At 37.6% G+C, this 23,504-nt stretch overlaps 1 pseudogene; it reads right to left on the minus strand.

Annotated features, from left to right (window-relative positions):
* Window positions 1-8,028: 8,028 nt before the first annotated feature.
* LOC148093264 (IQ domain-containing protein M pseudogene) lies at window positions 8,029-22,857 on the minus strand (annotated as a pseudogene).
* Between the last annotated feature and the right edge of the window lie 647 nt (window positions 22,858-23,504).

Here is a 23,504-nt window from a genome sequence, read left to right on the forward strand (position 1 = left end):
CTAAGTGAGGTTGAGACCAGAGGCAGGGGGACAAGCTAAGGGAGCACGCTAATAATGTAGTTTCAAATGACAAAAGACTTGCTCTTACTGGAAATGGGGTTACTATCTTAACAACATTCTTTAGCTTATATGGAAGTCAATTTTTAAAAAACTCCATTTCAAAACAGTAAAAAGAGAAGCGAATTAAGTTAGCCTCTGCTTATTTCTTTTATATAAACATATCAATCTCAGAAATGTATTGTATCAGAAAGACGGCTAAGACCTTAACAAGAAGTTTAGCCTCCCATGTTTAAAATGAAGGTGACTTGATTTACTAATTAGCATGTAACAATCATATCTGTGCCTAAAAAATGTTAAATTAATACAAATGTTAGCGGTTGGGGTTAACCAATTTTCACACAGTGAGAGGCGGGAAGGGTTGCATTGCTTGCGCATTTTTTAATGTCCCTAAGTGCCTAGCACTGCTAGGAGGGAATTACATGCCACTCAGTAAAAGATGTAATTGCCTTAATACCTAGTTTATGGCTGTTTGGCTGTTCCTTTTCTAAACCCCCCCTCCTCTGAAAAGGTGTGTAAACCTCAGACTTTAGGCAAATCCTGCAAGTAGTTTGTAACATCTACTCTTAGTGGCCTCTAATAGGAATTTATACCACTGGGGAGCACATACAGTCATACTTCTCTCAATTCAGACATACAAGGGGCCCGGGGGTATGGCTGGCTAGAAAGGTTCGTGGCTCTGGCCTGTGAGGGTGAAAGGCCTGCTTTCCCCCACCCCACCTCACTGTTTGGGAGACTCGGGTTGGGCTTAGTGGGTCTGGAGTTTCTCCAGGCTGCCTCCAAAACTGAGAATATATATATATATATATATATATATATATATATATATATATATATATATACACACACAATATATATATATATATACACTATATATATATATATATATATATATATATATATATATATATATACACACACACACATTTTTATGGTTTTCAGCCACCAAGTTTTTGGTAATTTGTTACTATGGGCATAGAAATCTAACAGAGTATACTTCCAAAATAAGTTTCCATTGTAGATATCATTTAGAAAATATTTTCCCTTGTTATAGTGAGTGCAAAAATGTAATCAATAAGCTAATTGTTTCAATTTTCACCTTCTCATTCATATATTTACCATTTTTTCTTTTTTCCTCTTTAATTTATCTTACAATTTTTTATTCAGCAGCTATATTAAGCTTCTCCTTGAACTGGATCCTAGGATGCTATGTACCATGGTCCCTGCCCTCATGGAACTTTCAGTTTAGTAGAAATTCCTCTCTCTTCCTCTCCCCTTCTCTCTCTCTCTCTCTCTCAAAAAGTATAGAGTGTGTGTGTGTGTGTGTGTGTGTGTGTGTGTGTGTGGTGTGTGGGGGGACCAGGGTTGTAATAAATAACTGCCCTTTTTTTCTGAGTTTAGAACCAAATGAATTGAGAAATAAGACACAGAAATTGGGCAAATGAGATTAAAATGTTCATTTTGTTACCGAAAAAGCAGATAAGAGAACATTGCTCCTGAAAAGTAGCCCTGTGGCTCGTTAACCCTCTTCTGGAATTAAACTCACTCTCCCAGCCACAGGAAGAACTTGCAGCAGCCACACTCCCACTCCTGCCTCCTGCCTCCTGCCAAAGCGGCATAGGCGCATCACTGAGCTTTGCTGTTACCAGAGGTAAGGTTAAAGGATGCCAAGAAACCAAAGAAAAATTTCTGCTGAAGGGAGTTTTCAATACACACAGAAAACCATTTCTAGGAAGCCACAACTCATTTCCTAGGAGAAGATGGTATTATTTCCTCGTACATAAAGCTTAGGTACAAATGACCTAGGAAGGACCCATCCCACTGTGAAATATTCTGCTATACTCTTAACTCATCTCTGCCTGTGTTCCTGGTCAAATGCAAAACATGGAACAAATGTACTAAGTCAGAAAGCCTCTGCAAGTCACTGTCTAATCCTAAGATTTCTGTTATTCCCTAAATTGTCCTCTGGGCTAATAACAGAGTTAGTAGAAAGGGGATGGTAAAAAGAATGCTGTTCAGTTGTCTCTAAATCCTTTATAATATTTTCATGATTTTCATATTCAAGATACTATCAATTTATTAAAAGTTGAAGGACTTGGTGGCTACTCCAATGTAGGAAACCATGTTGCTACAGAAGCGATGAGGCTCTTCTCTTACTCTGTCTCTGTCCTGCATCTTTCTATTTCAGAGCTTACCAGGTCAGTACAAAAAGAGAAAAGGCATAAAGAAGAAATGGCTGCATCCGAAACATTTGTCACTCAGATACATAATTCTATTCACTTGTTAATTTTTTAAATTCTGTTTAGATTCTTTCTTCAAGAGTGTAGGCAAGCCAAAGAAAATTCTTGACAGAAATAGGAAGAAACATAACAATCTACACCAGTAAGATGCTAGAAGCAGAGAAGCAGCTGCACAGTTCTCTGTGGGATGATCTCTAACATTATCCCAAATTTATTCCCTCATTTATAAATTCCTCAATTAGAGTCTGTTTTTATAACATGGAGGAAGATTAGTATGCTTCAAGTTCCAATGCTTCAAAAGTAAAATTATTTTGTAATACCAAATTCAATATAACTTTCTAATTCATTAAAAAAAAAATCACTCTAGTTTCCACATCTCTTTTACATTGTTATGAAGCCTGGTCTTAAATTTCCTCAAATAATTTTGTGGGAATGAGTAAAATACACTTTTAATGTTTGTTAGTATTATCCATACACTTAAAAATCATTTAAAAAAAAGAAGATTTTATAAACACTGTTGATCAAAAAGCTATTTGGTAAGTTGTCAGCACTGTAAGCAAAAAAATAAACATAGCACAAAGTCAATTTTTCTGACAGCTTTTTCCAATGCATTCTAGCCATGTACTTATTTCAAAGAATTATTAAAATTCATGATGCCTTCATTTTATATTTTAAAAAAAGATTTATGATTTGGAGACCAAAGAACATGCACACACACACACACACACACACACACACCCCTACTCCTTTCCTAACTGTTAAGAAACAAATCAATACCAATCTTAAATGTATTTGCTTGACGTAAATATCATAAAATTTCATTAAGTATAATTAAAACTTGTTTTCAAATTTAAATGAATTGAAATAAGACCTAAGTATTTTTTGTTTCCAAGGGAATGCATAAGTAGATGAGTACTATATATTATATAGTAACTATAAACTAACATTTAATATATATTACAAAAACTGATTTTTAGATGTGATTTCTAATCAAGATTCATAAATTGCTGGCAGCATGGCAATAGAAATTGGTTAAGCAGTACCATAGAATATCTAGATACTCAAAGAGGAAATCATTTCATATTTTTTCTGATTTTGTTCTATTAAGTAAAAGATGAGTATGTATTACATGCAAGCACAAAAAAGCATATTTACTAAAGATATTTGATATTATCATTGTTACAGTATATCTTTTTAAGCTGATATCCTTGGATCAAATTCAAAGAATGTTTGGACTATTCTCACATAAAATGTTCAACTTATGGAAGATAATGCAACTGAGTTTGTCGGTACAGCAAGAGCAAAAGGTACATGCATATACCACACAAAGGACTCACTTTTCTTTCCAATCTCACAAACTTTAATCAAGTTCTAGAATTAATGCCACTGATATCTTAGATCATGCTTCCATTCACAGTGAAGTGAATATTGAGAATATGTTTAAAAAATAAATTCAAGCTACAGACTTAATATAGGCTTTTTGAGATAAGAACTTTGAGAAATATTACAATTTTAATTCACATGTAAACTCTAAGATCAGCACTCCACAGCTATCTGGCGGGACACATGTAGAGGCTCCTAGTAAAATGTCTCTGACTTCAACAGAGCCTGCAGTAGGATTTTCAGGACACCCACTGTCTTCCTTGTGCTCTTGATAAAACCTTTGCTCCTTTCTTACAACCCCAGCCCCAACATTCTTGGCCTCAAGATAACAACCTGCTGAAGAGAACAGTCCCCAAAAAGAAACCATCATTAGAATGGATTACCCACCTTCCCTAAGAGACCCTCAGAATTAATCTTCTCACTCTCTTGGCTGTTTATCTTAATCTCCGCAGACCCTCAATCTTTCATCCTTTCTTGAATCACCTCCTCAAATTCTTCACCGTGCCCTAGGAAACCCCAGCTCTTTCCTCAGTGAAACAGATATTCAAAATACGTTCTCTATACGTCCCCATATCTTCTTGTTCTAACGACCCTTGTTTTCCTAAGGATACAGCTTCTTCAGCAGCTCTTTCAAGAGGTAACTATTTTTTTCTACCCTTCCCATATCTAGGGCTAAAGATAAAGTCAATTTCTCCCCAGATCCTTAATGACACTTCCTAACCATTTCTCTTAAAAAAAAGGGGGGGGGGGTGAATTTATTTTTCACAGCAAACTATCTTTTCATAGTCCATACACTTTCACACTTGCCCAGATTATGGTTACTTCACCTTTCTCTTTGCTCCTCAGAACTCCAGTTCTTCCCATCCCACCCTAAGTGAAAACCTCACTCCTAATTTCACTGAGACAGCAGAAGCAACCCCACCCCTGGCTGACCAATCAGCCCGGCTTGTGCTCACTGCCCTGCCTTCCTCCCGGGACAACGGGCGAGCGTCCCTGCTCCTGAACTGCCCTTCCTCCTTGGTCCAAGTGCGAGGAACCTCTCACACTCTCCTGATTTCCCTCCCAGCTGTTCATTTTCCGCTTCCTTTGCTGAGTACTCCTCTACTTGTCCTCTAAATGTTGGAAACCCCCAGGACTTAATCCTTGGGCTTTTTCCCTCGACCTATATTTACTTCTTAGACGATCTTACCTAAGTCTATGACTGTAAACAAAACCTACACCTGTGCTGCCCAGAGTGGCTAGATGGTAGCCGCTCACCAGCTGTAGCTACTGAGCACTAGAAACGTGGCCAGGCCGATTCCTAGGATCCAGCTTCTTCAGCTTTCGAGGCTTAGGACTAAAACAATGTAAAATATCTCAATTTTTATGATTTTCATTTTAATTTAATTTATTGGGATGACACTGGTTACCAAAATTATACAGGTTTCAGGTGCACAGCGCTACAACTCATCACCTGTATGCTGAATTGTGTGTTTACCACCGCAAGTCAAGTCTCCATCCCTCACCATTTATCCCCCTTATATCCTCCTTTACCTCTCTCCACCCCCTCCCCCCAACAGTCACCACACTGTTGTCCATGTCCATGAGTTTTGGGGTTTTGGGGCTCAATCCTTCCACCCCCACTCATTAATTTTTATATTGATGAAATGATAATATTTTAGATTTATTAGGTTATATAAATCTATTATTAAAATTAATTTTACCTGTTTCTTTTTACATTTTAATGTGGCCACTAGAAAATTTTCAATGAAAACATTTGTGGCTTGTATTTCTAATGGACAATATTGATCTATACATTAATATCTCCAACCTTTCCTATGAGTCCACACTTACATAACAGACAAGCTATTTTAACATTTTTATTTGTATGTGGACTAGGCATCTCACACATAATGTATCCAAATCTCAACTTTGGGTTTCTGCCCATTCAAAACTGCAGCTTCCTCTCTTCCCCATCTCAAAGAGTGGCAATTCTTATCTTCCATCTCATCACATCTGAAGCTTAAGAATCATCCTTTCCCTCACAATCCACACCCAATCTTTCAGCAAGTACTGAAAACTAGTGACCAAGAAATTTTAAGTATTTTAAGGAAGTGGGTTTAAGACAAAGGAACGAATGATGGGGAAATAAACAAAGAAGGGGAGAGAACTAATGTAAGAATTTGGGGGGGAGTGAGGGTTAACCATCACTACAGGAAACTAGTTGCTTAACTGCTTGAGGCCTTCTGAGAAGCTTTACAGAATGTAACTGAGATCCTTCGGCCCAGATAAAGAAAGGAGGAAACATTTACCCATCAGCCTTCATCTCCCTTCACAGTGGCTCACATGTAAGTGCTAAGTCCATTCCTGTGGGTGTCCCAAGTCAGAAGGAGTCAAGAAACCCAGAGCTTGCTTTTATTAACTGGTAACAAACACTATTATAACTAACTTCCTTCATCCAACCACATATAAATTACATATGTCAAATTGCAACTTCTTAAGGAAAGTAGCATATCTTTAGTCTCTATATATCTCATGTAATAAATAAATGTTGGTTGAACAAACGCATGAACCCCACAATTTTAGCATGATAGTGACGCCCCCAACATCAATGATCAGTCTTCACCTACCTCTTTCTTAAGTGCCAGATCTTCATTTCCAACTTTCTAATTGTTATCTGCATATAGATGTCTACTTAACAGATCTAAAACTAAATTCATTATTTTCTCCATCCCTTTCTTAATCTGACCAAAATCTGCTTCTCCCTCTAAATTCCTATCTCAACTTAATGATATCTTCTCAGTTTTCCAGGCTAGAAACCTCAACATTGTTTTTAGGAATTCTTTAATTAGATGGATTGGGGATAGTCAGGTTGAAATCAGTAGACAGATTTCTTTTCTGCAATATTTCTCGGGGCTTTCAATATATTAATGCTCAATATGAATCTTGAAAAAGTGAATGCATTTTTTTCAAACCTATCTAACCAAAGAACCCTTTGGTCAAGGTGAATAACTCAGGACTAGTGTTCTGAAGACTACACTTTGAGAAAATCCACTGTAGCATCCCTCCTCCACACTTCATGCTTTACTACTGTCCTAATTTAGGTCCTTGTCATCTCTTACATAGACCATCTCTTTCCTGAAAAATTTCCTGCTGATCTTTACCAGTTTTATTTTTCTATCAGAAAAATTTGGTCATGCCTCATTCCATCCCCAACCCCAGCTTTAAAATCACCACTGGCTTTCCATTCCACATAAGTTCAAGTCCTAGACTTCATTACCTTCAAAATCTAGCCTCACCCATCTTCCCAACTTCATTTCGTTCCACAGTTCTCCTTTCCCTAAACATCACATTCATCCTTTAGGGCTTTATTATTTCGCTGCCACTATTCCATATGGCCTCTTCTGTTTCCATCCTGCCTCTAATAAACTCCTCCTTAAAACCCATTTCTAATGAGATGTCTTCTGAGAAATTTTCATTCCAGCACTTGGCTGGTTATGCCTTAGTTTCCATCCTGCTTTGCACATACCTCTATTACAGCCATCGTCACATTGTATGATTAGAAACTACCTATGTGTGTATCCCCACCATTACTCTCTGAGCCTTTTAATCTTTTTCTCCAGCTCCCAACATAGTGCCTGGTACAGAGCAGGTATTGAATAAAAACAAATTCAGCCTGGCTGGCATGGCTCACTGGTTGAGTGTCGTCCCATGAACCAAGAGGTAAGGATTCGTTTCCCAGTCAGGGCACATGCCCAGGTTACTGGCTAGATCCCCAGTAGGGGGCATGCAGGAGGCAGCGGATCGATCACTCTCCCTCATCATTGATGTTTCTCTCTCTCTCTCCCTCTCCCTTTGCCTCTCTGAAATCAATAAAGATATATATATATTTAAAACAATATCACTTTGCTTAAATAGATCCTCAGGTTCCACCTTGCCAAGTTCCTGACAGAGAATAAACCTCTACTATAAGTTGTCTTAAAGGAAAACTCTTTAACTCCCAAAAGTCCTTATAGGGTTTTGGAGGAACACGCTCACAAATAGCTTGCCTACCCTACCTACCCTGCTCAGCTGCAGAATCCAAAGCCATACGCCTCTTACTGCTCTACTAACAGTGAACTAACCGGTCTCTGAGGACTCGAACCAGAAGGAATATCACTCTGTTGGAAGATGTAGCTAGCCAATTTTGTTCCTCTAAATTCCTCTTTCCCATTACGATGCTCTCTTCCCAATTTCTTTGGGCCCCAGAGGCTAGCAGCTCTTTTAATCATGTCTCCCTACCTTTCATTGCTAAAATTTAAAGTTTGGATTTTTGTCTGAACAAGGAAATTCCATTAAAAGCACACAAGAAGCAAATAGTTTTTGCCTGTTAGTTTGGTGAACCTTTTGGCTCCAGCAAAAACTTACGTTTTGCAATTCGGTCTATAGGATCCTTGAATTTCTCTTTTACATTAAAAAGGTGCGGTTCCTTGAAAGAAGTTTGTTTTGGAGTCTCCTCAAAATGTTCACCTTTGGAGGCATCTTTGGGAAAACAAATCCGTTTGTGTGCTGTCTGGACCACATCAAGTGTTTGTTTGTTTTTAATCTCCAAAGGTATCGATTTGCCAGCTTTTGTTTTTTTGTGTTTATTTTTAAAAACATTTATAGAAGTACCTTGAACTTTGCTCTGTGAATAAAACAAAAAAAAATTTAATTGTCACATTTATATAATAAAAGTATATAATAAATTATATTAGTACAGTAATAAACTTATATCCACCAAATACATTTGGCTAAGTACCTTATCACATAAGACAGTTACTATAAAGCATCTGACAGTACTCCAGGGAAGCAGATGTTATCCTATGAGTTCTCAAAAGGCACTTCACAGGCACTTCAAAAAATGTAAATTTAAAATAGTAATTTTCTACTCCAATCTGATATTATTAAATACAGCTTTAAAGTCTATTTTAAGATAGAAGTTTTCAATTAGATATATAAGAATTTAATTATTTTCAATCATCTTTGAAGAATTCTCAAATGTCCATAAAATGCTAACATCCCCAAAACTCTTTCTCTGCTGAACCATAACTGCTCATACATGGAGGGAGATTCTCAAGAAAAGAATATTAATAATTGGATATGTATTTCAGATCAGTTCAATCACGTAAATGCTTCTTAATTTTGACTCCCTTTGATACCACTGTAATAACAGGAAAGGAGCAAAGGGAAGGTCAAATATTATAGGCATGTCATTTGGGTAGCTTCACCAGGAAGCTAAAGCTTTACACTTCCCAGGGAGCCACCAGTCTGTTCCCTGCAGGTCACTGGGGGAAGGGACTAGACAGGGAGGAGAATGGATGCATGCCCGGTAAAGCTGAGGTGATGTCGGGAAGGCACTTGCCAGTCAGTCCCACCTGGGAACAGGTCATTGGCCAGGATGGGCGTGGCCACTGCAAAGGTGGGAAATTTGAGATATTTAATCCCCTAAACAAAAGAGTCTGCTCTCTTGGTTCCTCTTGGCACGCTTGGCTCATGGCCCACCCTTGGCTTCCTGGCATTCTCCCATGTGCCCCACAGCCATGTGGACCCCACACACAATGGACTCACGGGCTGCAACTAGCCTGATTCTGGACTGGACCTGGCTCCAACATGGGAAGGAAACTCTGGACACTGGCTTTGCTTCTAGCTCTACTGAAACTCCAGCTACACTTCTTTTATGACTGGACTATGGGAAATTAAACTTTAGAAATGCAGGGATGTAATTCCACGCCAAAAAAGAAAAATCACTCATCCTCCTGTGTGAGTCTCAGAAAATTCTTTTTCTTGAGATATTGTAAGAATACCCCCAGCACTCAGTGGGAAAAGGGACATCCCCATTTCTCTAACACCTTGAGCAATAGAAAAATAATACAGTCCCTGGTTTCTGACAAGTAATTATCTAAACAATTATACTTGTTCTAGTCTATTCATTCTTTGGCCCATAAAAATCTTTAGACAAATTCAAATTGTTGCCAATTCAAGATGCCAATAAGGAGGTATGATGTTTTGCCAAGCAACCAAAGATGGACTATTATGCTGTTATTAGATTAAACTCTAAACATAGGTCAGCATTCTAAGGCACATCTATCTAACTCTGAAGACTTAAGTTTTCATCCCATGTACCTACTAGTAAAATCAATATATTTTAAAGGTATTTTGGGGTTTAGAGGAAAAAGTTAAGCAATGTTGACAATGTTGATTACAAGATTAAAACCACCAGTTTCAGCATAGAGGACCATTCAAAGCAAACATACGTAAAAGTTATAACTCTCTTCCTCCACAGTAAGCATTGAAAAATATTTAAAATCTTTATTTAAAATACATTGATTTAAAAAGTATTCAAAAGGGAATAGGATAGTGTAGCACAAAGTACATCATTCTAAGATCCCCTTTCCTCACTTGTCTCCCCAAAGGCCTATTTGTCACAATAGCTGCTGCTCCCCAAAATTTCCCATCTCCTCTGTAGATGCTGTCCTCCAAATTTGCACCCTGTGCTGACTCTCCTGTCTCTCTGCCATCACTTCCTCTTTCATCCCTTCTTCTCTGACCTCCCGAATCTATGCCATTCAGCAAGTATTTATTGGGCCAGGTATAATGTTGTTGCTGGAGATGCAACATTCAAAAAAGGCAGCCACTACCCTCAAGAAGCTGTCAGACTGGTAAACAGTTTAAAGCAAAGTGATGTGGAAGATCAGGTAAGCATGTCATACTAAGAGCATAGAGGAGACATCTCACAGCATATTTTCTAGTTTGGCTTTGCCTAATAGTATTTAAAGAGGGATATTTACTTGAGATATTTAATCCAAATATTTCTGTTATAATGCATCAAAAGAAAACATTAAAAATAAGTGTGCAAATTAAGTGTATCTGCATAATTAAACAATCTGTAGAGCTGAAAAATCTTATTTTTAAGTGCAATCTGAAATCAATTCTTATAGCTAGTAAGGATTTTATTTTCTCTCCATTCTATTCAAAATCTATTAGGGTTCATGCAATCATTTGGAACGATCATTGCAGTATACAAAAATAGTCATTAGTTTGCTGAAAAATATAATGTTAGATAAATGCAAAGCATTAACCTCATTTATTTTCTCATGATGTTGGGCAATGAGAGTTTTTGCTTCCTGAAAAAAATCTTGCTTGGTGATTTCTAATACAGTACCTAAAATAGAAACAGAGAAACTTTTTAAAAATGTAGTTAATGTACTTTCTTAATAAAAAAATGGTAAAACTATGATATTAAAATTTGGGGACAGTTATGAATCTTGCAGGACATTATTAAAAAGTGAATTTTATAAGTGGAACTTGTCAGTGAATGCAAAAATAAGTTAATGTAATGCTCCTTTAATATAACATTTTGATTTTAAAACATCAGAATAATAGATTATCCTAAATTATTAAAATTCAAGGAAACCAAGGAAAGCACACAAAATTAAAATCTCAAATGGTTCTAAAACTTTTTAAAATGTTACTATACAGTAGGCACAACATGATTTGGGCACAAAAATTATTAACAAGTCTATTTGTGTTTTTTATACTTGATGAATGATTCATATGACTATACATTTATTCAATAACTATTTACCTTAAAATGTGTTGATTAAATTATAACTGCAAAATAAAATTTCTCAATAGCTCTATTAAATAGAAATAACATTGAAAAAAATATATAAACACCAACAAATGTGTAATATTATAATAACTCTTAACTCATTTATATTTTCCTGAGATTCTTAATTTATTTTCTCCAGAGCTATGTATGGAATTTTATAGCACCTACACAGAATACATCATTCTCATTTAGTCTTGTCTAAGATTTCTTCCTTTTATATTTCCTTTATTATTAGCTGATTGTGACATTTAAAAGTGTTCCTGGGCTTTCGCCTCTTAACCTGGACTCAGTAAAATTAAAATACATAACCCATTTAAATTAGCTTTCAGTCTGGCCAGTGTGCTCCCCATTTATATAACTCTACCTCCTTTAGCACTCTTAGAATCAAGATTTTTTTCTCCCTTCTTTTCATCCACTCATATTTCAAGCAATTAAAAATTCCATCTTCAAGCAAATCAAGACAATAAGATACTGTCTTTGTCCATTTGGGCTGCTATTACAAAATGCCAGACTGAGTAGCTTATAAGCAACAGAAATTTATTTCTCACAGTTCTGGAGTCCGGAAGTCTGAGGTCAGGAAGCCCTCATGGTCAGGTGAGGGCCCTCTTCTAGGTTGCAGATTCTAGTTGTACCTTACATGTTGGAAGGAACTAGGGAGTTTTGTGGGGTCTCTTTCATAAGGGACTCCAGTCTCATGACCTAATCACCTCCCAAAGATCCCTCACCTCATATCATTACCTTTAGAAGTTAGGATTTCAACATACATATTTGGGGATGGAGCACACAAACGTTCAGACCATAGCAGATACTACCACACACCCACCAGAATAGCTAAAACAAAAAGACTGATAACATCCAATGTTGGGGAGGCTGTGGAGCTACTGGAACCCTCATGTATCATTGGTTCAAATGTAAAATAGGATGACTGGTTTGGAAAAGAGAGGGTAATTCTTATAAAACTAAATATTCACCTATTCTGTGACCCATCAATCTCAATCTTAGGCATTTACAAGGAGAATGAGATATATATTTACAAAAGACTTGTCCAAGAATGTTTGTAGCAGTTTTATTCATAATCATTCCAAACTGGAAACACTCCAGATGTGTAACAACAAGAGAATGGTAAACAAATTGTGGAATAGCACTCGTACAGTGAAATACTACTCAGCAATTTAATAGAAGAGTCAAATACTGACACAAACAACACCGTGGGTAAATCGCAAAAACATTACGCCAAGTAAGCTTCCTTACACAAACGTTCATACTGTATGTTTCCACTTATACAAATTTCTAGAGCAAACAAACCTAATATATTAGAGAAAGAAACTGAGTAGTGATTCTTCTGGTGGGGTATGGCATAGACTGACTCAGAAGGGTCATGAAGAAAATTCCTAAGATGATGGTAATGTTTTACATCTTGATACACGGCAAGCGGATTACACGGGCATGAGTAATTATAACTCAATGTATGTATACCTAAGATTCCTGCATTTAATTGTAGTATATTTTACAGCAAAAGAGAAAAAATTACAATTGCAAAATATTGAATTCTGATTAATGATTTGCATGTTGATTAATGGATGGATATTTGATAAATTAATATTAGTAGTAAGAACTGGGGGGTAGGTAGTTGAGTGTTGATTTAAAATTCTTTCAAGGTCACTATATGTTTGAAAATTTTATAACAAAATATTGGGGGAAACTTTCTCTTCACTCCTTCACAAAATTTCCATTTGCTTTTTAACACGTAGACTCATGGGTACAGGCAGCTATTACTTTGGGGCAATGACATTCTGAGGAACGAAGCCTGGGGGAGACTGTAGCAATAAAGGAGAGGAGCAATTGGGACTTTAGCCCACATTAAAAGTGCTGGGTCAGGGGAGGAAGCACCTACTAAAGTTGTACCCATCTTGGGTACTGGAATTGTCCGTCTGCAGTTATTCTAGAAAGAACAAAATCTCCCCTTGCTCTCTAGCATCTTTCTTCCACTCTCAGCTATGGCAAATGCTATAAGTCATTACCAAACCCAAATCTCTCTGTTCTCCCACATTTGCCACTGTATCTCCCCATGTTCAGGGCTGTGTACATATTTCTAAGGAAATTGCTTGGTGGATTTTTTCTCTTTTTCAATAAAAATAGTTGTCAAGACTTTGTGCACTTGTTCCTGAAAAGTGTGCATATTCTTTGTACAGATTGCCACACAAATTCACATATGAGTCATAAAATGGTTCATATAAGTTTCACTATTCAAAGCCATAAGATGCACTGTCCTTACATGGAAGAGACAGAAGTTCAGGAATTTTAGTGGTCTGTTTCATTAAATTTCAACTAAAATCTGAATCTACTTTGAGGGTGTTTCTAACTAGACCACTAACTTCCTGGAGAAAAGGCAGTGAGGTATTCCAAGGTGTCACTCCACAACTTGTCCTTGTTTACCTCCTCTCTTTAACTAATTAAACATCTCTTATAATCACTTAGAATTACAATATTGTCACGTATCAGACATGTGAAATGATTATCGTAGCTTTATAAAAACCACCCCATCTTCATTCCAGACAAGACCTTAGAGATGATCTAGCCTTCATTTACAGCAAAGCTCTAAGATGCAGAGGGCCTGAGAGCCTTCTAAATTTATACAGCCATGCTGGGAACCCACCAAGATGCTGGACTCCTGAATCACTTACTGCTTTTTTCTACACATCTGCTGCTTTTCTTGATGCCATGCACTCCCTGTAAGTACCGAGGAATCCTCTTGCATTTGGTAGGTTACCCTAGTAAAATACTTATATTTCACCAACACTTTTTACTGTAAACTCGATATACATATCCTCCCCCCAAAATTCATATACTGAAACATAATGCTTAATGTAATGATATTAGACAGTAGACCCTTTGGGAGGTGATTATGTCATGAGGATAGAGCTCTCATGATTGGGATTAGTGCCCTTATAAAAGAGACCCCAGAGAGCTAGGTAGTCTCTTCCACCCATGTGAGCTGACGGTGAGAAGACGTCCATCAGTGAGAAAGCAGGTCCTCACCAGACATCGAATGACTGGCGTCACGATCTTGGACTTCCAAGTCTCCAGAATTGTGGGGAAAAAATTTCTCTTATTTATAAACCATCCAGATTATATTTTTTATAACATCTTGAATGAACTAAGACATTTTCATTTCAAACCAGAAATCATGCTGTAATTTAATATGTCAATAGAACTGTTCTCATTTTCCCCCTCATATCTAAAAATTAGACTTTGACAAAGCAGTTAAAATCCCAAGGTAGCATTTTCTTTCTAGCTGGGCTCTTGTTGACCAGTGTGTCTGATTTTCCCTATTCCCAAAAGCCAACTGTTGCCTGTGAACTGTGGAGGAGCTTGTTTAGCAGCACTAATGACCTTCTTGGAGCCAGCAAGTGGATTCCAATTCATTGAGGTACTGCCACAGTGAGCCCATACAGTCAGGTCATGAGGTTCTTGAACAAAACAAGGCCTGGGATAGTATTAAAGTGGCAAAAAAAGGTAGGCACCAAAAGAGAGCAATTTCACATGGTCCTAAAATGGGTCCCCTGAAGGTGTGTTGACACACTGACTCCAAGTTAGCAGTCCTGAGCCCTCATTGTCATTTAATGTGCTTCAACAGCTGTTCTGATTTTCTCCTGTAACTAAAAAGCACTCTGAACCAAAGAGTTAAATTCTCAAGGTAGCACAAAATAAATCATATTTCAATGCCTTAGAATCTGTCCTTTATTGTCATAATTTCCAAGGATATGAATATATTCAACAAATGAGTCTAAACTCACAAGAAATTAAACAACTTTGACATTAAGAATCCATCCAGTTAATAATCTTTGTTCCTTTGTTCACAACAGGGTAAACATACAAGCATGCAGCTTTTATAGATTCAAGTGCACATTATAATTTCAATTATTAAGAGGAAGTTGTCAAGGTCTGCTCCTTCTCTGTTAAAAAAATAATTAAGACTTTGTTTATTTATAAATACATACTCATAGTATACAGAATTATTTTTAAGAGCTCTTATTCCTGAGTCACACTACTTTAGTCTTCAGTTCCAATTTGTTCACAAGCCTTATTTTTTATTTTTTTATTTTTCGATTTGCATGGAATATTTTTTTCCATCCCTTCACTTTTTCAGCCTGTGTGAATCTTTTCCTCTCAGGTGGGTCTCTTGTAGACATCATATTTATGGGTCCTGTTTTCTTATCCATTCATCTACCCTATGTCTTTTGATTGGAGCATTTGTTCTGTTTACATTTAAGGTTGTTATTGATATATACTTATTTAATGCCATTTTCCCCCTTTATGCATATATACCTTTCTCTCAATATTTCTTTTTCTTAAAGCAGTCCTTTTAGCATTTCTTACAATACTGGTTTGGTGGTACTGAACTCCTTTAGCCTTCTTTTGTCTGGGAAACTCTTTATTTCACCTTCAATTTTAAATGATAGCATTGCTGGATAGAGCAGTCTTGGTTGTCAGTTCTTGCTTTTTATTACTTTGAGAACTTCATGGAACTCCCTTCTGGCCTGAAGTGCTTCTGTTGAGAAATCTGCTGTCAGCCTTATGGGGGCTCCTTGTAGGTCACTGCTTGTCTATCTCTTTGCAGCCATTAATATTCTTTGTCCTTAAAATTTGCCATTTTAATTATGTGTCTTGGAGTGGGTCTCTTTGGGTCCCTCTTATTTGTAATCCTCTGTGCTTCCTGAACTTGTGTGGCTCTCTCCTTCACCAGCTTAGGAAGTTTTCTGTCATTATTTCCTCCACCAGGTTCTCTATCCCTTGCTCACTTTCCTCACCCTCTGGTACCCCTATGATGCAAATGTTGTTTCACTTCATGTTGTCCCAAAGTTCCCTTAAACTGTCCTAGTGCTTTTTAAGTGTTTTTTCTTTTTGCTGCTCTGATTGAGTGGTTTTTTTCTACCTTATCTTCTAATTCTTATTCTATCCTCTGCTTCATTGAGCCTGCTTTTAATTTTTTCCAGCATATTCTTGATATCAGATATCTTCATTTATTCCTGGTTCTTATTTATCATGTCTAGCTCCTTTTTTATGCTTTCACTAAGTTCCTGGACCTTCCTATTAAGTGTCTTGTGGTTCTCATTAATTTCCTTGAGCATATTTATAGCCATTCCTCTGAACTCTATTTCTGATAACTTGCTTTACTCCATATCATCAAGGTCTTTTTCTGGTGAATTTTCCTTTTCTTTAGTTTAGGGGTTGTTTCTTTGTCTCCCCATTTTAGTGACTCAGTGTTTGTATTTGTATATTAGATATATTTGCTATCTCCCAGTCTTGTGGAGTGTGATTTTTATAGTGTATGTCCAATGTGACCCAGAGGTGTGTTTTCCTTAACTTCTGAGATATTTGCTCTAGATGTGTCTCCTTTGTGGGTATCCCTTTTGTGGGTTCTTTGGGCTCTCCTGTTGTGGTTGGGTCTAGATTGTTGTTGACCCATTCTTGGGAGGACTCTCCTCTCAGGTTGGCTAACTGTGAGGCTCAGCCACAATCATGTTGTGTGAGCTGTTGTACAGGTGTTGACAGGGCAAAATAAAACACAACCAAATTGCCAGGAAGCAAACAGTAACTTACAAAATATCCTGACAATCACAATGAAAACAGCCGAAGAGAAAGTAAAATTGGGAGAGTGAAGCAAGAACATAAATGCTTAAGCAAAAACAGAACAAAAAACAGAGAGAGAGAGAGAGAGAGAGAGAGAGAGAGAGAGAGAGAGAGAAGGATATTATTGCTAATAGTAAAAAATAAATTAAAAAAGTAAAAAGTAGAGAAGTTACTAGGAGATAAAAGGGGCAGAGAAAAGATTCTGAAAGGAAAGAAGGGTGAGCAAAAAAATAAGGGTAGAGAGTAGGAATAGAAAAATGGTTTAAAAATAAAAATAAAATAGAGAGAAAAACACAAACAAAAAGACAGGAAGACAGAGAATAAAAGGAGAAAAAGAAAAGGAAAAAATGAAAAGAAAGTTATGCCAATAGAACAAGAAGAGAGAGAGAGGTAAAGCAAGGGCAGGGAAAGAGGCAAATAAGAGATATGGAGGAAATAATAGAGAAAAGCAATAAACTTATTGGTTATAATGATAATATCCCCACAATAAAGCAGAGAATATTAATAAAATCTTGATACTAGAACAAAAAACAAAACAAAACAAAACAAAAAAACAAGCAAAGCAAGACAAAACAAATTTTTTTAAAAATTAATTTAAAAAATTAAGAACAATTTAAAAATTTTAAAAAATTTTTTTTCTTTTCCCTCTTTTTTCTAAAAAAAAAAAAGTCAACCAGGTGAGTTTCATCTGGGCAGTTTATATTGTCTAAGGTTCTGTCCTGTATGCTGATTTTGGGTCTCCTGGGAGGTACTTGTGTGTCAGGCAATGTCAGGAGCTATAAAGGTTTGGCTCTGGTGTCCTCATATAGTTGGCTGGCCTGAGGCTTTCTATAGAATCCCTCCACCTGTCAGCTATTTTGCTTCTTCCTGTGGTTGCCTGGTGTTAGTCCAGAGTCTTCTGAAGAGAGTCTTTAAGGTACAGGTCAGCCATTGTTGCTCAGGCTATTGCTCCCCTTAGTTAGAGGTTTTGCTGTCAGGCACTCACTGCAGGGAAGTTAGTCTCTGCTCCACAGCCAGCTCCTCAGTCTCTACCCTGTCCTCCAATTCTAGTTCCCCATGCACTGGCCTGCTGCAGGTTCAGAATGAATTCAGTCGGTTGCCTTTTCTGTGTGGGCAGTTTCAAGAGCCTGGGCTCAGGGGGTTTGATTAAAACATACTCTGGTGAGCACACTGCCTGTCCAGCCCCCAGAAGGGGTTTTAAGCTTTTCCTCCAGTTTCCAAACAATAGTCCCTGAGATTCTTACTCTGGTATTGTCATCCTGTGAGCTGTCCTCCCTTCCCCCTCAGGACTGTGCCCTGCAGGGGATATCTGGGGCTTTAGTGAGCTAAGCCAGCCCCTTTCCTGTTGGGGGTGGTGCTCTTAGCCTGTGGGGGAGGTAGGTGGGCTCCACCCCTCCTTTCCCAGATCTGGTTGGCTGATCTCACAGGGCTCTCAGTTCAAACTCTCCACGATTCAGGCACAAATCCAAGCTTTTGCTGATCTGGCTCCCCAATGCAAGACAGGAAGGTGGGTGCCCGTTCAGCAATCAAAACCTCAAAAACACACAAAGCAACACACAGGTAGAGAACCCACCCTGCAAGGTCCCAGCACCCTTGCACCTCAGAACCAAACAGGAGGGGGGGTCACAAAGTCAGCCCCACACAGGTCCCCTGCACAGCTGATCTCAGTAAAGCTGGGGCAGCTCCTTGCACACTATCCTGGCTCTCCTCTGAGCAGGTCAAAAATCTCTGATTCACCCCGCTGGCCACTCCAGTCCCTCTCTGGCTGCAGGAGGACTCTCTTCCCCTTCCCTGTGCCATACAGTTCAAATGCTCTCTGGGGTTCTACACAATGCCTTACAGAAAAGCAGAGGGTCCCTTTAGGTCACTGCTAAGTGCAGCCCTCTGGCCCCTTTCTATTCAGAAGCCACACCCTGCGGGACAGCCTTTCCTGCTGTCAGTACCTGGGGTGAAAGTCTCCAGCCCTGGCTGCCACCATGAGGTGCATTGTTTCACTGGGAAGACGTGGTCCCGTCCTCGCAGGCACACTGTACCCCTGGACCCCTCTGCCCTCTGCACGGGGCTCTCCTTCCCTTCTCCTCCACTCCGGGTTAGGGATCCCCACTTTTGGAAGCCAGTCCATATTCCCAAAGGGAGGGATATTTGCAGCCTCTAAGCCCTGGCCTCACAGCCCAGCACTGGCTTCAGGAGGGACTCCCCCTTTCAGTAACACCCTCTCTTACTAGACTCTATGGTGTTTCTTCAGTGCTCCTTTCTTGAAATATGTCTTCTCAGGTATATTTCTCTTATTTTTCCAAGCTGGCTACACAGTATTTTAGCTGTAAATCCAGTCCGTGGCTGGAAACACAGGCGCTCTGCTTCTTGTCAGACTGCTGCCATCTTCCCTCTCCCCTCTTAGTTTATTGTCTTAAGCCTTCACTTTTCTCATTTGTAAAATGAGGATGATAAAATAATAATAATAATAATAATAATAATAATAATAATAATAATAATAAATCTCACACAGAGTTGTGAGGATCAAATTGGATTTGGTTGCAAAGTACTTAGCACAGCACCTATCACATAATAAGCTTTCAATAAATGTGAGCAATTATTATTACCATACTTATTGTTGTATTACTATAATTGGGCTAACGATTTATATGATTAATTTCATTAGTCAATTCTCATTTCTTCAATACCACAAAGACAAACTTCATCTTCTAAATTAGATTAAATGAATCTGGTCTTATTATTGTTGTTTTTATCCAAACTAATTAATTAATAGGTTTACAAATAATAAAAATCTCTTCAGACTTTGAGTTCTTTAATTTACCAAAACCTGACATAGAAATAAAAAATACTATTATAGCAATAACAAATATTTTATGATAAAGTTCATGAAGAAGTTGAAATAGTCATATTAAACTTAGCTAAAACATGAGCGCAAATATTAACATTTCCATGGGAAAAGAAAATGAATTTCTAATGCCAAATGTTTTCACTAACCTAAAACATTTTCTTACATTATTTTATATATTTTTTAAAAACTCACTCTTATATATCAGTTTAATGCTACTATGATTGATCATTCATAAAATGAGCTTTCTTTTAATGCTTTAGAAGATTCTGTATTATTGTTCTAGTAAAACTCTTGAGTGAAGACATGAAGACACCAGAAGATCTAATTATGGAAACTATGACAAGAAATGAGCCATTGGCGATCTCTTGATTGTAATCACTGAGCAAGTCTTTCTGCATCCAAAAAGACCCAGGGACTAACAAATGTGTTTTTTTAATAAACATAAAAAAAACTGGCCTTACTCAGAGTTTCCATCCTTCCTAAAAACAGGCAGCATTCTTCAGAGACTTTACAAAAATTTATTAATTAGGTAAGCTGAACAGAGATGTATGGCTGCATAGCTAAGGCCATCCGTGCCTATATAAGTCAGAGTAAGTGCCTGACCACCTGTTTGATTTCATAGGTGTTAGAAAAGCCAACTTCACGTTCAACAACACTCAGTCAGCATATGTTCATTAAATACCTACTAAGTCCCAGATACTGCTTTGGTCCTAAATATACTGAAAGAAATAAGACACTCGGTATGCTTGTATTCCAGGTACTTAGAGTCTAGTGCCAAAAAAAAATTGTAAACAAATGCATGACATTCAATAAGATTTGTCCTGTGAAAAGGGCTAACTAACATAAATCACCAACACCACCTACTACCAGTTCCCTAATGTAAAAGCTTCCCTCTAACGATATAAGGCTTTATATTGTATTTTTAGAGATAAGATTTGAAACACAAATATCCCAAGAGAAATAACATAGTGAATCAAATCCAGACCAAGGCAGTGGTTTTAAATTTGGGCTTCACCAATTTCACATGCCTTGGTGGCTCTTCCTTCTTTCAATCTGACCTTATTAGTTTTATTTACTAGAGCTCTTCCTAAGTGTTATTTTGTAGGAAAAAATTCCTTGGCTAAAAATAACAAACACACACCAAACAAGGAAGAAACAAATAAGCAAAGATTTGAATATTTGTGCATGTGCAGGAAGATCTAAGAGCCCCTTCTGATGAAGGAAAGCGTTAGGGGAGAGGAGAAGCTCAGAGAGGAGACACAGGGCAGGGGACCTGGAAGAAGACCATTTCATTAGGTCAGGTCAAGTTGTTGTGGAATCTAGAAAGGGACTAGAAGGTCTTTGAACAGAAACTGCAAATAAAATAATTTATATTCAATTCTATTACGTATACATGAAGAAAACATAATTTTTTTCTAAGCTGTTTTCAAAAAAAAAAGAACCAACCAAGTAAAGCCCAAATCTCAACTTGCATATGACTATCATCTCCTAAAACTTATAGTCAGTAATTATTTTCACAATGCATTCTGCATTAAGACCCAGCTCTTCAGTTCCAACTTAAAGGTATTCTGTTGAGCTGCCTCTTATAGACACTTGTCCTCACTGCCCACCTTGGTCTTCTTATCAAAGTGTTTTGTCCTCTGCAACAATAAAGGATTAATAGGCTTCCTACACACCTCAGGGAAATTGTACAGTGTACTCCTCCAAAAATCTCCCTGTATTAATATTTCGCAGACTGGGGCTAGGTTGCTAAGGAGAAGCAGGAGGATTCCAATCTCGTAGTATCAGGACTTCAAATATAATTTAAGTAATTATGGGCATGACCCAAATGCAAAATGAAGTAGAGACCATCCCCCTCCATTCCTGAATCTTCCTCTTTTGCTGCCCTCCATTTGAAAAATGTGTTGTACTATCCAAATACAAAGGGAATTAAAGTGATCCGCACAGTGTTCTATTGGTAGCCCTGGACAGAAGCCAGCTAGCCTGTATTACATATTGCCTGGGGTCACATGAGCCAAGGGGAGGCAGCAGAACAGGAAATCCTAATAATCCCACTCTTTAGGCAGCAGTAGATGTTTCTCAATCATGCTACCCCACCCTAAAATTACTTGTAGTGTTGCCAAGTCTAGATCAGCTCTAAAAGAAATATAATGTGATCTGCCTATATAATTTAAATTTTTCTGGTAGTCAAATATTAAAAGTGAAAAGAGGCAAAATTAATTTTAATATAATAATTAATTGTTATAAAATATTTATTTAAACAAAACATATCCAAATATTATCACTTCAATATTGATATTTTAAAATAATGAGATATTTTACTTTTTTTGTTATTCTTCAAAATCCTGCATGTATTTTGCACTTACATACATCTCAATTTGGATGCTAAATTTTTATCAGAAATAATTGATCTGTATTTAGACTTCATAAACCGTCCACTTGAAAAAGTAGATTCACATGCCTATGTTGCTCCAAACATGTTTAAAAGCTTTCCAATAACTGAATTATTGGTTTTTACATTGAAATTAAGATGAATTAAAATTAAATATTCAGTTCCTTAGTTTCACTAGCCACATTTCAAGCACTGAATAGCCATATGTGGCTGGTGGATACCATAATGGACAGCACACTAAGTTAAAAGTTGCTATAGATCTCTCTAAAGTTGGTTATACTTAAATAAAGGGAATGAGCCTGGCTGGGTGTGGCTCAGTGGTTGGGCATTGACCTAGGATCCAGGAGATTGCAGTTCGATTCCTGGTCAGGGCACAGGCCCTAGTTACAGGCTCGATCCCAAGGAGGGGTGTGCAGGGGGCAGCCGATCAATGATTCTCTCATCATTGATGTTTCTATCTCTCTCTCCCTCTCCCTTCCTCTCTCTGAAATCAATAAAGATATATTTTAAAGATAAATAAATAACTAATAAATAGATAAATGGAATGAGACATGGCAGTAAATTTAGTGCTCTGAAGGTTAATAAATAATGAAAAGTGTCTTTAAAAGCCGATGGAGTGTCCTGCATTGTGCGCTGAGTTGTAAGGTAAGCGGGGATACTCACGTGGTTTATCGGGCACAGCCTCAGCAGCAGCCATGATGGGCAGTTAGGCAGATCTTCTTTTTTGAAAGTTGGGCTCCAAGTCCCTAAACACAATTACATAAATTTAGTTATTATTCGTTTTTAGCTATTTCTTTTACTCATTCATAAAGAAATAGGATAAATGATTAACCCTTTTTAGGCATCACTTTTCTGTTATGAAACCTTCAGTGCCTTTCCCTCCAAAAGACAGCAATAGTTAGCATCGGGTAGAGCTCTGTGGTTTATCAAGTGCTATTACCTTACCGGTTCCAAACAACCTAACAGAAACTTTGGGTAGATGTGGAAACTGGAGCTCAGGGAATTGAAATATACATTATTTAGTGCCATGTACAGAACTCGTATCCAGATCTTTGGACCCAAGTCCCTGTGCAGGGACATCTGATTTCTACTTTTCAACTAAAATCCACTTAACACCTGGCACATACCTTACACACTTGCCTTGAGCTTACCCACAAGCTTAAGTTCACGTCAGTCTTCTATTCAGAGTGCCCTGTTCTCACATCTATGTTTATACGCTAATCACTCTCAAAGCATAAGTTCAAATCTTATTTCCTTAGTTTCTTTTGCTTGGTAATCTGTTCCTGCCTTAAACACAGTACTTATGTTGTCTATGCCTCTCGCTTGAAATTTATCATATGCTTC

The sequence above is a fragment of the Miniopterus natalensis genome, chromosome 4 (genome assembly GCF_054644295.1).
Source record: "Miniopterus natalensis isolate mMinNat1 chromosome 4, mMinNat1.hap1, whole genome shotgun sequence".
Taxonomy (NCBI): Eukaryota; Metazoa; Chordata; class Mammalia; order Chiroptera; family Miniopteridae; genus Miniopterus; species Miniopterus natalensis.